This window comes from Castanea sativa, chromosome 6, assembly GCF_040712315.1.
Source record: "Castanea sativa cultivar Marrone di Chiusa Pesio chromosome 6, ASM4071231v1".
NCBI classification, from domain to species: domain Eukaryota; kingdom Viridiplantae; phylum Streptophyta; class Magnoliopsida; order Fagales; family Fagaceae; genus Castanea; species Castanea sativa.
Genome location: NC_134018.1, coordinates 17,385,091 through 17,396,586, shown reverse-complemented (window position 1 = coordinate 17,396,586; position 11,496 = coordinate 17,385,091). Strand labels below are relative to the sequence as shown.

Sequence of the window (11,496 nt, the reverse complement as noted above, 5' to 3'; positions counted from 1 at the left end):
AGCCGCCAAAGCTAATGTACCTACTACTTCATCCTCCAAAACTACTACTTCCACCAAGAAGACCTCTCCTCTTGATGATATTCGCAATGATCTTGATGCATTATATGCTCTTCTCAAACTTTGGAGAGCAGAAGAAATGACTGCTAATAGACCAGAAGAAGGTGGTTCTAAAGCATCTTCTGAAGCATCTGTTGCAGATAACCCATATCACCCCTATAATCAAGATTGGTTTGGTCATGAGGAAGAAGATACTCCTGACTTAGGGGCAATATGATTCTCTTGGCACAATGGCCAAAATGATGCTCTCACTATTTGCTTACTGCTCTCCTAATTGATGCTCTCACTATTTGTCTAGCCTGCACAAAGGCCTTGATTGATGCTCTCACTATTTGTCTAGCCTGCACAGAGGCCTTGATTGATGCTCTCACTATTTACCTAGCTTGCACAAAGGCCAAACTATTACAATATTTACCAAAGGTTAAAGTTCTTACTATTGCTTTACCTGCCTGCTACTTTCACTGATGCTGCTTTCGGCATAACATGCCAAACTACTTTCGGCACAAAAGCCAACCTGATAAGGCTGGTTCTTTTGATAAAGTTTCCGAATTTTGCTCCTACTGTCCCTCACGGACCCTGATATGAATAGTGAAAAAGTCACTATTCACTGCTTTATTTACCTATATAAGGGGGGTTGTCCCTTATTGGCAGAACAAGAATTCACTTCTCACACAATTCACTACTAAGAATTCTTTTTAGGGTTTTCCTTTTGAATCCCTTTTCAGAACTCCATTACTTCTCTATTTTCTACAAAGCTTGCAACTATCTCTAGTTCTCAAGCCTTGTTACTTATCCAGTTGTAATCCTGTAACTGCTACTACTGTAAGTGTTTTGAATTATTTTCAATACACAACTGTTTTCAATATCTTTGATTAATTTTGATATAACTGCTTGGCTGGTTCTACCGCCTTACTTTCAATTAGTGCTACAATATTTACCTAAGGTTAAAGTTCTTACTATTGCTTTACCTGTCTGCTGCTTTCACTGATGCTGCTTTTGGCATAACACGCCAAACTACTTTCGGCACAAAAGCCAACCTAATAAGGCCGGTTCTTTTGATAAAGCTTCCGGATTTTGCTCTTGCTGTCCCTCACAGACCTTGATATGAATAGTGAAAAGGTCACTATTCACTTCTTTGTTTAAAGCATTATAGTTGATCACAAGGCGAGGGGTTCCTCTCTCAAGCTTAGCATTTTTTTGGACGTAAAAAGCAGCACAAGACCAAAGGGACTTATTGTTCCTAATTAGTTTTTTCTTGAGCAAATCATTGATTTCATTTTTGCAAAATTCAACAGTTTTAGAGTTCATCTGAATGGGTCTAGCTTTAGTAGGGATATTTTTTTCATTAAAATCTTTGATATAAGGCAAGTCAACAATATGTTTCTTCCTATGCCAAAAGGCATTGGGAATATCAGAGCAAACATTATTCATTAGTATTTTCTAAAAATTATCAATCTTTGATTGCAATAAGTTATTAGAAAGTTGTTCAGCAATTCTTTTGTATCTAACTTCTTGTTTAAGGAAGTTAAGATGTTTCACTTTAGCATGAATCAGACTTAATGCATCATCAGTATCAATTTCAAATTTTGAAGCAAATTTGAATTTGAATTTTTGTCCAAAGGGATTAGTAGTAATTCCATCATGTTCAACAAGGAAAGGGTATAAAGCATTGATAGAGGGAAGACCAAGGATCACTTTATCACTCATGTTTTTAACAAGCACAGAAGGTATCTTGAAGCAAACATTTTCATGGCAAACATGAGCATTATGCAATTCATATCGAATCTTCATTTGGGAACCATTAGCAGAAATCAATCTTTCAGTTGATTTTTCAAAATATTTGGAAGGGATCAATCCTTCCTGGATATAGTTCATATCCGCACCAGAATCAATCATAGCAATAGTATTGAAATGATAATCATGAGAAACAACAGTTTTAACTTTTGTAAACCATTTTGGAGGCAAAATATGTTTAACAAGAGCAAGTTGATTATCGAGCAAAGCATTACCAGAAACATTACTAGAAGGAGGTTGAGTGGATTCATCTCCATCTTCTTGCTCATCATGTTCATTATCAGACAGGTGTTTGTCCAGATTTTTATCAATTTTTAGAAATAGCAATTCTTGTTTAAGATTAGCATTATCACTTTTAACAGTTTTGAACTCATTTTTTAAATTAATTATGTCTTTTTTAACAGCAGTAATTTCATGTTGAAGATCATTAACAGTTAAGTGTTTGGGTTTCTTTTTATTAAATCTTTCCAAAGTTTCTTCTAAACTTATCTTTGATTTAACTTTTTTAACATTATTATTTCTGGTTAAATTTTTCTTAAATTTATCAAGATATTCTTGTTTTAAAACAGGGTTTTCAATTTGACTTATTAAGGTTACCAGCAAGTCTTCTTGTTCTACATCTTTGGTTAAAACATTAACAGATTTCATAGTACTGCAACATGAATCTCTACAACCAATTTTAACATTTGGAGAACTAGAGGTGTCACTACAAGAGTGATAAGTGGAATCAGATGAGGAGGAGAAATCCTCTTCAAAAGAATCAGTCAAAACAGTAGATTCAAGAATTTGAAACAGTTCATTTTGATCATCATCATTAATGTTTAACATGTTCAATTTATTCTTCAATTTACCAGGTTTCTGGTTACAGTCTTTACTGTAGTGTCCAGGTTTACCACAGTTAAAGTATTTACCTTTACCTGATCTTTGTTTATCATGTCTTTTAAAAGCAGATTTATTTTTAGCATAAAAATCATTGGGTTTAGCAAATTTTGTTTTGTTTCTTTTATGTTTTTTATGGTTATAATCTTTGTAAACTTTATCATGTTTACTTTTCCCTTTTTGCCTAGAAGGAGCAATAGGGGGTAAACCATATTATTCTCAGAAATTACCCATTTCATATTTAGCTTTTTTCTTATTTTTTAATTGTTGTCTTAACAGTTTTTCATCATTACACATGTTGATTCCAAGTTTTTTAATAGTACTAAAAATATCACCATAGGTTAAATTATCATAATTAATAGAATCATTTTTTCCAATTAATTCTTGTCTTACCTTATGAACAAAGATAGGAGGAAGACCATCAATAAACTTCTCTTTCCAATAAGGCTTCATGGAGTCTTTCCGGAGCATAACTCTGGAAATGAAAACATCTTGGTACCATCTGTAATCAGACATAGTAGGACATCTCAAATTGTTCAGATAATCACTAATTCGAGAAGAGACATTGGATGGAGTACCAACAAAGTGTTTGAGAATAGTATAGATTAAGGTATTGACACCATCAAGAATACCTCGACCAATACTTTCATCAAAAATAGGCATACCTTCATCATTCTTTTTAACAGAGTGTTTAATAGACTCTCTGAATTCAATATATATATATATATATATATATATATAGAAGTTATTTCAATAATCGAATTCTAGATGTCACCCAAGAATTATGGAAAGACTACCACTTCTTTGGATGCACAAATAGAATTTTTTTTTTCATAAATAAACCTTATTCTTCTGCTGTCCGTCATCTACAATGGACAAACCATGATGACCCAAGAATATTCCTTACAAGAGATCCTGCTTATGAACCATTGTTATATTGTGGTTTCTATAACCAGTACTCCACCTACCATGAACATGAGTGTAATAATGATCCCCCATGGGATCCTTGTCCTTCATGGGACCCCTATGAAGGCTATCCTTCTGATGCTGCTTCTACTGGTTCTATCTGATCAAGGCTTTCACTATTTGTCTAGACTCCTGTTTGCCTAGCCTGCAGAAAGGCCAAAACTGCTTCATTATTCATCTAAGGGAAAAGTTTATTGCATGATGCTTTGATTGACTACTACTTTTGTTGACTTCTTTGACTCCACCGACACTCCATTGATGACTATTATGTTAGGATTAGTGCCCTTAAATCCTATTGTATGATGCTATGTATGATATTATGTATGACATTATGTATGACATGATGTATGACTTAATATTGTGATTGATAAAGTTATTTTATTATTATCTAAAATAATGGTAACATATATATGGGACATTATTATATAGTCCATGAGATGCATTGTATGTGATTTATGTGAAAAGTCACAGAAGATGTAAATCACAAGTTCTTTGTAAACTCAGAATTTATAGTTCATAGTCGGTGATGAAATTGGGCATTTCATCTGTGAAGACTATAACGCCCCAAAAATCATAAGCAATAAAATTCTATTTAATCTGAAAAATTCATAAAAATATTAAATAAAAGAATCCAGCAACCTAAAAATTTCATCACAAATGTCAGAGCTCTAATCCACCAAAAATTGAAACATCCTCAAAAAAAATTCTCCAGTACAATATTTTTAATATCATAGAAGTAAAAATAAAATCTTCAGTCCCACAAAATAATTTGTAACTGCTGACTTCCAGGAATCTCTACTCCAATAATCCATCTAATGTATTTGTAAGGGGAAATAAAGGGGGGTGAGATAACTCAATAAGTGGAATTCACTAACATTGAGGTGTGGGAACAACCTTTAAAAAAATAATTCTTACAAACAATTCATTACTCATACCTCATCAATATTTTATCATCAAATATTTCATATAAAAGAAATAATAATCTTTATATAGTGAGCCATCATAGTGTATATATATATATATATATATCGATACCATCACAAACACAATTTCCTAGGCTTTACTCGTGGTCAACGTTTACGCCCCGTTGACAAGGTTGTGCTATCCCCTTTTTTGGGACTGGAACCTCCTTTTCATTCCCTTCTTAAGGATGGTTCCTTTGGAACCTAAAGGTGCACTCCCTTGCTAAGGAGCTTCCTTTTTGGATCCTCAATAGTATACTCCCTTGCTAAGGTGCAACCAAATGTGCACTGTCCCCTTTTCTAGGACCGTCCCTTGCTAAGGATTAGCTGCAGTATGATTGTCCCTTGCTAAGAACTAACACAATACTGAGCTTTTTAATCACGACTTGCCATAGGTTTTCAAAACATATTCAAGATGCTCACATAAATAATCCATTCATAATTCTCAAAATATCAATATATATTCACACATACAAGTTTAAATAAATTTAGGTTGTCCCACATGTTTTTCATAAAATGAATATTCAACGTGCACATCAAGCATTTATAAAGTATCAATTTATATATAATATCAATATATTTATTTGATATAGAATAGTTTAATAATCAAACACTGTTTTGGAAAACCCCCAAAATTAGCAAACACCACTTACCTCTTAGTTGCAAAAATAAAGGAAATCAACCTCCCTTGAATCACAACAAATTTGTAGAATTAGAACCTAGCAACACCAAAAATAGATTCGTTAATACACAATTTCCCACATAAAAATCTATTTTCACGCTTAAACGGTTTTATCCTAGACAAAATTGTTATATCCAAAATCCTCTATTTATTCACTTAACTATCCAATTTAATATTGGAAGCCACGTATAGCCTTGATTTATCCATCTAGTTGCTTAGCATTCCCACTTGATGCTACTGGGTATTGACTCTAATCTAGTAGCCTATAATTCCCATGATGCCGTTGGACTTGTTTTAGCCAATAACAAAAAGGTGATGGTTGATTCGGTCAACAATGGAGGCTACACTCTTTTCTATTAGTATAGAGATAGTCTAGGTTCATAACAATTTCTACCTGTGACTATTCCAACTTCTTAAATCTAGAGCATTAGAAAATCATACCTGTAGACTCCAACTCAACGCCACAGTGAAGAAAGCAGAGTTCAATAGTCGGCTGAAGCAAAAGGAAATACATGTGTGACAAAAGAGGAAGAAAGCTAGGGTTTTATTTATTTAATTATTTTTTTTAAAGCTTAACAAGGCCCATATATATATACTTATGTCACCTCACTTGGGCTTCGTATTCTAAAGTATATATCTCACTTTTAATATCTTAGGCCCAGATCAATTTAATCCATTTAATTGTAGGCCTCTTTTATAATTTAAGTATAATAATTAAATTGGTATAAAAAAAATACAGGGTGTTACATCCTTCCCCCCTTAAAAATTTTGTCCACAAAATTGTACATACCTTCATTAACAAACAACTCTGGATAATTTGATTTCATCTCATCTTCTCGCTCCCAATATGCCTCCTCCACTGTGTGATTCTTCCAAAGGACCTTAACTAATGATATGGTCTTGGTGCGTAGCACTTGATCCTTACGGTCAAGAATTTGGATTGGAACTTCCTCATAAGTCAAGTTGTCTTTGTTCTTGAGTGGCTCATAGTTCAAAACATGTGAAGGATCCGGGATGTACTTCCTCAACATGGAAACATGAAACACATTATGCACTCCTGCAAGTGCAGGCGGTAAGGCCAACTCATAGGCAACTTTACCAATGCGTTTTAGGATCTCAAATGGACCAACAAATCTGGGACTCAACTTCCCTTTCTTCCCAAATCTCATCACACCCTTTATTGGGGCGACTTTCAAAAATACCATATCTCCAACTCCAAATTCCACTCCCTTCCTCGAGTTGTCATAATAACTCTTCTGTCGACTTTGTGATGTTTGCAATCTTTTATGAATCAGATTAATCTTCTCAGATGTCATCTGAATGATTTCTGGTCCCAACAATTTTCTCTCACCAATCTCTTCCCAACACAATGGGAACCTGGATTTTTTACCATACAAAGCCTTATAGGGAGCCATCTCAATACTAGAGTGGTAGCTATTATTATTGGAAAACTCCACTAAAGACAAGTACTTTTCCCAACTTCCTTTGAAATCCAATACACAAGCCCTTAACATATCCTCCAAAGTACGAATAGTCCTTTCTGATAGTCCATCTGTTTGCGAGTGGAAGGCTATGCTAAAGATAAGATTAGTACTCAAAGCTTTATGTAGGCTTTCCCAAAACTTTAAGGTGAATCTTGGGTCTCGATCAGACACAATTGATGCTGGAACTCCATGAAGACTCACAATCTCATCAATATATATCTGTGCTAGCTGATCAAGTGAGTAAGTCATCTTAACTGGAATAAAATGTGTTGTTTTTGTCATCCTATCCATAATGACCCAAATGGCCTCGTGTTCCTTAGGAGATCTTGTCAAACCAGTTACAAAATCCATACATATATGCTCCCACTTCCATTTGGGAATGGGAAGTGGTTGCAGCAATCCTGAAGGTTTCTGGTGTAGTGCCTTAATTTGTTGATAAGTCAAGCATTGCTCCACAAACTGAGCTATCTCTCTCTTCATATTATTCCACCAATAAGTTTCTCGAATATCACGATACATTTTAGTGCTACCAGGGTGCATTGAGTATAGGGTACTGTGGGCTTCTTCCATAATCTCCTTCTTTAATGCAAAATCGTTTGGCACACAAAGTCTACTTCCAAACCTTAAAACACCATCATTAGACACATTAAATTTTGGTTTCTTCCCTTCTTGTACTTCTCCTATGATCTTTACAATTTGTGCATCCTCGACTTGTGACCTCTTAATCTTCTCAATCAAAGTGGGTTGTATTGTTAAACTGGCCATAAAGACTTGGGAGTCACCCATGACAATTTCAATCCCATCCTCTCCAAGTCATTAATAATCTCCTTTTGAGTAGTTAACAAGGCAGCTGAGAAACCAGAAGACTTTCGACTAAGTGCATTAGCTACCACATTAGCCTTGCCTGGATGGTAATTGATTGAGCAATCATAATCTTTAATCAACTCAAGCCACCTTCGTTGCCTCATATTCAATTCTTTCTGAGTAAAGAAGTACTTCAAGCTCTTATGCTCTGTATAAATTTCACACCTTTCACCATACAAATAGTGTCTCCAAATCTTTAATGCAAACACCACTGCAGCCAGCTCTAAATCATGAGTGGGATAATTTTGTTCATAACTCTATAATTGGCGGGAAGCATAAGCTATGACTTTACCATGCTGCATCAACACACAACCAAGCCCTTTTCTTGAAGCATCACTATAAATGACAAAGCCTCCCAAGTTGCTAGGGATGGTTAGTACTGGTGCAGTGACCAACCTTTACTTAAGTTCTTGAAAACTCTTTTCACATTCTTCTGTCCACATAAACTTGGCATTCTTACGAGTTAGATGAGTCAATAGGGCTGCAATACGGGAAAATCCCTCCATAAACTTCCTATAATAGCCAGCAAGGCCCAAAAAGCTTCTGATCCCACTCACATTCGTCGGTCTTATCCAATCAATCACAGCTTCAACCTTACTAGGGTCTACAGAATTCCCTGCCTCAGATATCACATGCCCTAGGAACACCACTTGATCAAGCCAAAATTCACACTTCTTAAACTTTGCATATAACTTCTTCTCCCTCAAAATTTGAAAAACAATTCTCAAGTGCTCTTCATGTTCTTCCATGCTTTTGGAGAAGATTAGAATGTCATCAATAAAGACAATAACAAAGCGGTCTAAGTACTTATGAAACACCCTATTCATCAAGTCCATAAATGCAGCAGGAGCATTGGTCAAACCAAAAGGCATTACCAAGAATTCATAGTGTCCATACCTCGTCCTAAAAGTTGTCTTGGGTATGTCTTCACTCTTGATTTTCAACTGGTGATACCCAGAACGAAGGTTAATCTTAAAGAAGACTTGTGCCCCTTGCAATTGATCAAATAAGCCATTAATACAGGGGAGAGGGTATTTGTTTCTCACAGTAACCCGGTTTAACTCATGGTAGTCAATGCACAACCTCATAGTCCCATCCTTCTTTTTCACAAATAAAACTAGTGCACCCCAAGGAGATGCACTTGGTCTGATGAACCCCTTGTCTAGAAGTTCTTGTAACTGTTCCTTGAGTTCCTTAAGTTCAGTGGGTGCCATTTGATATGGTGCCTTCGATATAGGAGAAGTTCCAGGGAGCAAATCAATGGAGAATTGAATCTCTCTATCTATAGGTATCCCTGGTAAGTCTTCAGGAAAGACATCAGGAAACTCCTTCACAACAGGGATATCATCCAACTTCAATTCCTCTTTCCTAGTGTCCACCACATGAGCTAGATACCCTTGGCATCCTTTTCGTAATAGACGTTGAGCCCAAAGGGCCAATATCACCCTGGGTAAGGCATGCATCCTAGAGCCCTTAAATCGAAATTCTGGCTCTCCTAGAGGCCGAAACACCACCTCTTTTCTAAAGCAATCTACATTAGCACGATAAGCTGCCAACCAGTCCATTCCCAAAATTACATCATAGTCATACATGTCCATCAAAATCAAGTCTGCTAACATTTCCCTATCCTCAATTTGAATAACACAAGATTTAAGCATAGAATTACACACTAAGGAATCACCCATAGATGTGGCCACAGACAAGTCATAATCCATAAGTCCAGGTTTCTTATCACATAACTTAGCATATTGAGTGGAGATAAAAGAGTGTGTAGATCCAGAATCAAATAGAGTTTTAGTAAAGTTTGAGAATAATGGGAGGATACCTGCAACCACAGTATCTGAAGCTTGAACATCCTGTGGTGTGAGTGCAAACACTCTCCCTTATGCCTTTCTCCTCTGATCATCCTTTCTAGGTTGTGCCATTGAGTTTTGTTGAGGAGATGTACAGCTTCTAGCTAAGTGTCCTGTCTTCCCACAATTATAGCAAGCCTTTCCTTCAAAGAAACATGGCTTATCTCCATGGAACCTTCCACATGTAGGGCAAGTCAAACTTCTACCTTGAGCATTCTGGGGTTGATTCGTATTTTCTGGCCTATTTGATGATGCATTACTCCCAGATCTCCCAATCGATCCTTTCTTGTTCCAATGACCTTGAGCATTGCCTTGTCGAAAGCCTGTCTGTCCAGTGTTTCTAGGTGGGTTCTCATTCCTAAAATTGTTCTTGAAATCTTCCTCCAGTCTCATAGCTCTCTTAACTGACTCTCCATAATTATCAACCCCTAATGCAATCAAATGGTGTCGAAGTCTCTCATTCAACCCCTTTTGAAATCTGCTTGCTTTCTTTGCCTCAGTAAGGATTAAGTGTGGTCCAAAGTGAGATAACTCATTGAATTTAGCTGCATATTGCTCAACAGTCATACTTCCTTGCACCAAATCAGCAAATTCCCTCTCTTTTCGTTCCCAAACCACTTTAGGGAAGTAGTTATCATAGAAAACCCCTTTAAATTTCTCCCAAGTGATGGGGTTTCTCTCAGTGTCCATTCCCTCCAAAATGGCTTTAGTGGATCTCCACCAACGCTCAGCTTCTCCAATCAATTTGAAAGTTGCAAACCGCACCTTCTGAGAGTCAGTGCAATCTAAAGCTTCAAAAAATTTCTCCATTTGCAAGAACCATTTCTCAACTTTTGTAGGATTTGGCTTCCCATCAAAGGAATGGGGATTCTGCTTCATAAAAGTCTCAAAAGAGCAACCAGCCCTTCCCTCTACCCTACCTGCACCTCTACTAGCAACCTGGGTCAACCTGTCCAACAATCGTGCAGTAGCTTCATCCAAAGGATCAATGCGTGTCACCCTAGGACGTTCATTATCTCTCACATTTTGAGTGACTTCAGCCTCTGTACCAACCCTTGCTTTGGTTGGCCTTCGCAAATTAACGATAGGTTCCTCATTATTGGAATTAGCTACTCTCTTCTTTTTGGGTGGCATGATACCTAGTTAACAAAGAAATCAAGAAATATAGATGGTGAAACAATTATTATTGCTAAACATAAGAAGTAACATTGCAAAAATTATTTAAAATATCTCATCAAACATAACCTAGATACCAATGCTCTAAAAAAAAATCAAGATCATAACCTAGTTTTCAAGTGTCTATAGAATCATATCCTAATTTTCAAGTCTATAGAATCATAACCTAGTTTTCAAGTGTCTACAGAATCATATCCTAAGCTCTAATACCACAATTGTAATGCCCCAAAAATCATAAGCAATAAAATTCTATTTAATCTAAAAAATCCATAAAAATATTAAATAAAAGAATCCAGCAACCTAAAAATTTCATCACAAATGTCAGAGCTCTAATCCACCAAAAATTAAAACATCCTCAAAAAAATTCTCCAGTACAATGTTTAATATCATAAAAGTAAAAATAAAATTTTCAGTCCCGCAAAATAATTTGTAACTGCTGACTTCCAAGAATCTTTACTCCAATAATCCATCTAATATATTTGTAAGGGGAAATAAAGGGGGGTGAGATAACTCAATAAGTGGAATTCACTAACATTGGGATGTGGGAACAACCTTTAAAAAAATAATTCTTACAAACAATTCATTACTCATACCTCATCAATATTTTATCATCAAATATTTCATATAAAAGAAATAATAATCTTTATATAGTGAGCCATCATAGTGTATATATATATATATATCGATACCATCACAAACACAATTTCCTAGGCTTTACTCGTGGTCAACGTTTACGCCCCGTTGACAAGGTTGTGCTATCCCCTTTTCTGGGACTGGAG

At 35.8% G+C, this 11,496-nt stretch overlaps 1 pseudogene; it reads right to left on the bottom strand.

Annotated features, from left to right (window-relative positions):
- Positions 1-1,497: 1,497 nt before the first annotated feature.
- Positions 1,498-10,675, bottom strand: LOC142639555 (uncharacterized; annotated as a pseudogene).
- Positions 10,676-11,496: the final 821 nt, after the last annotated feature.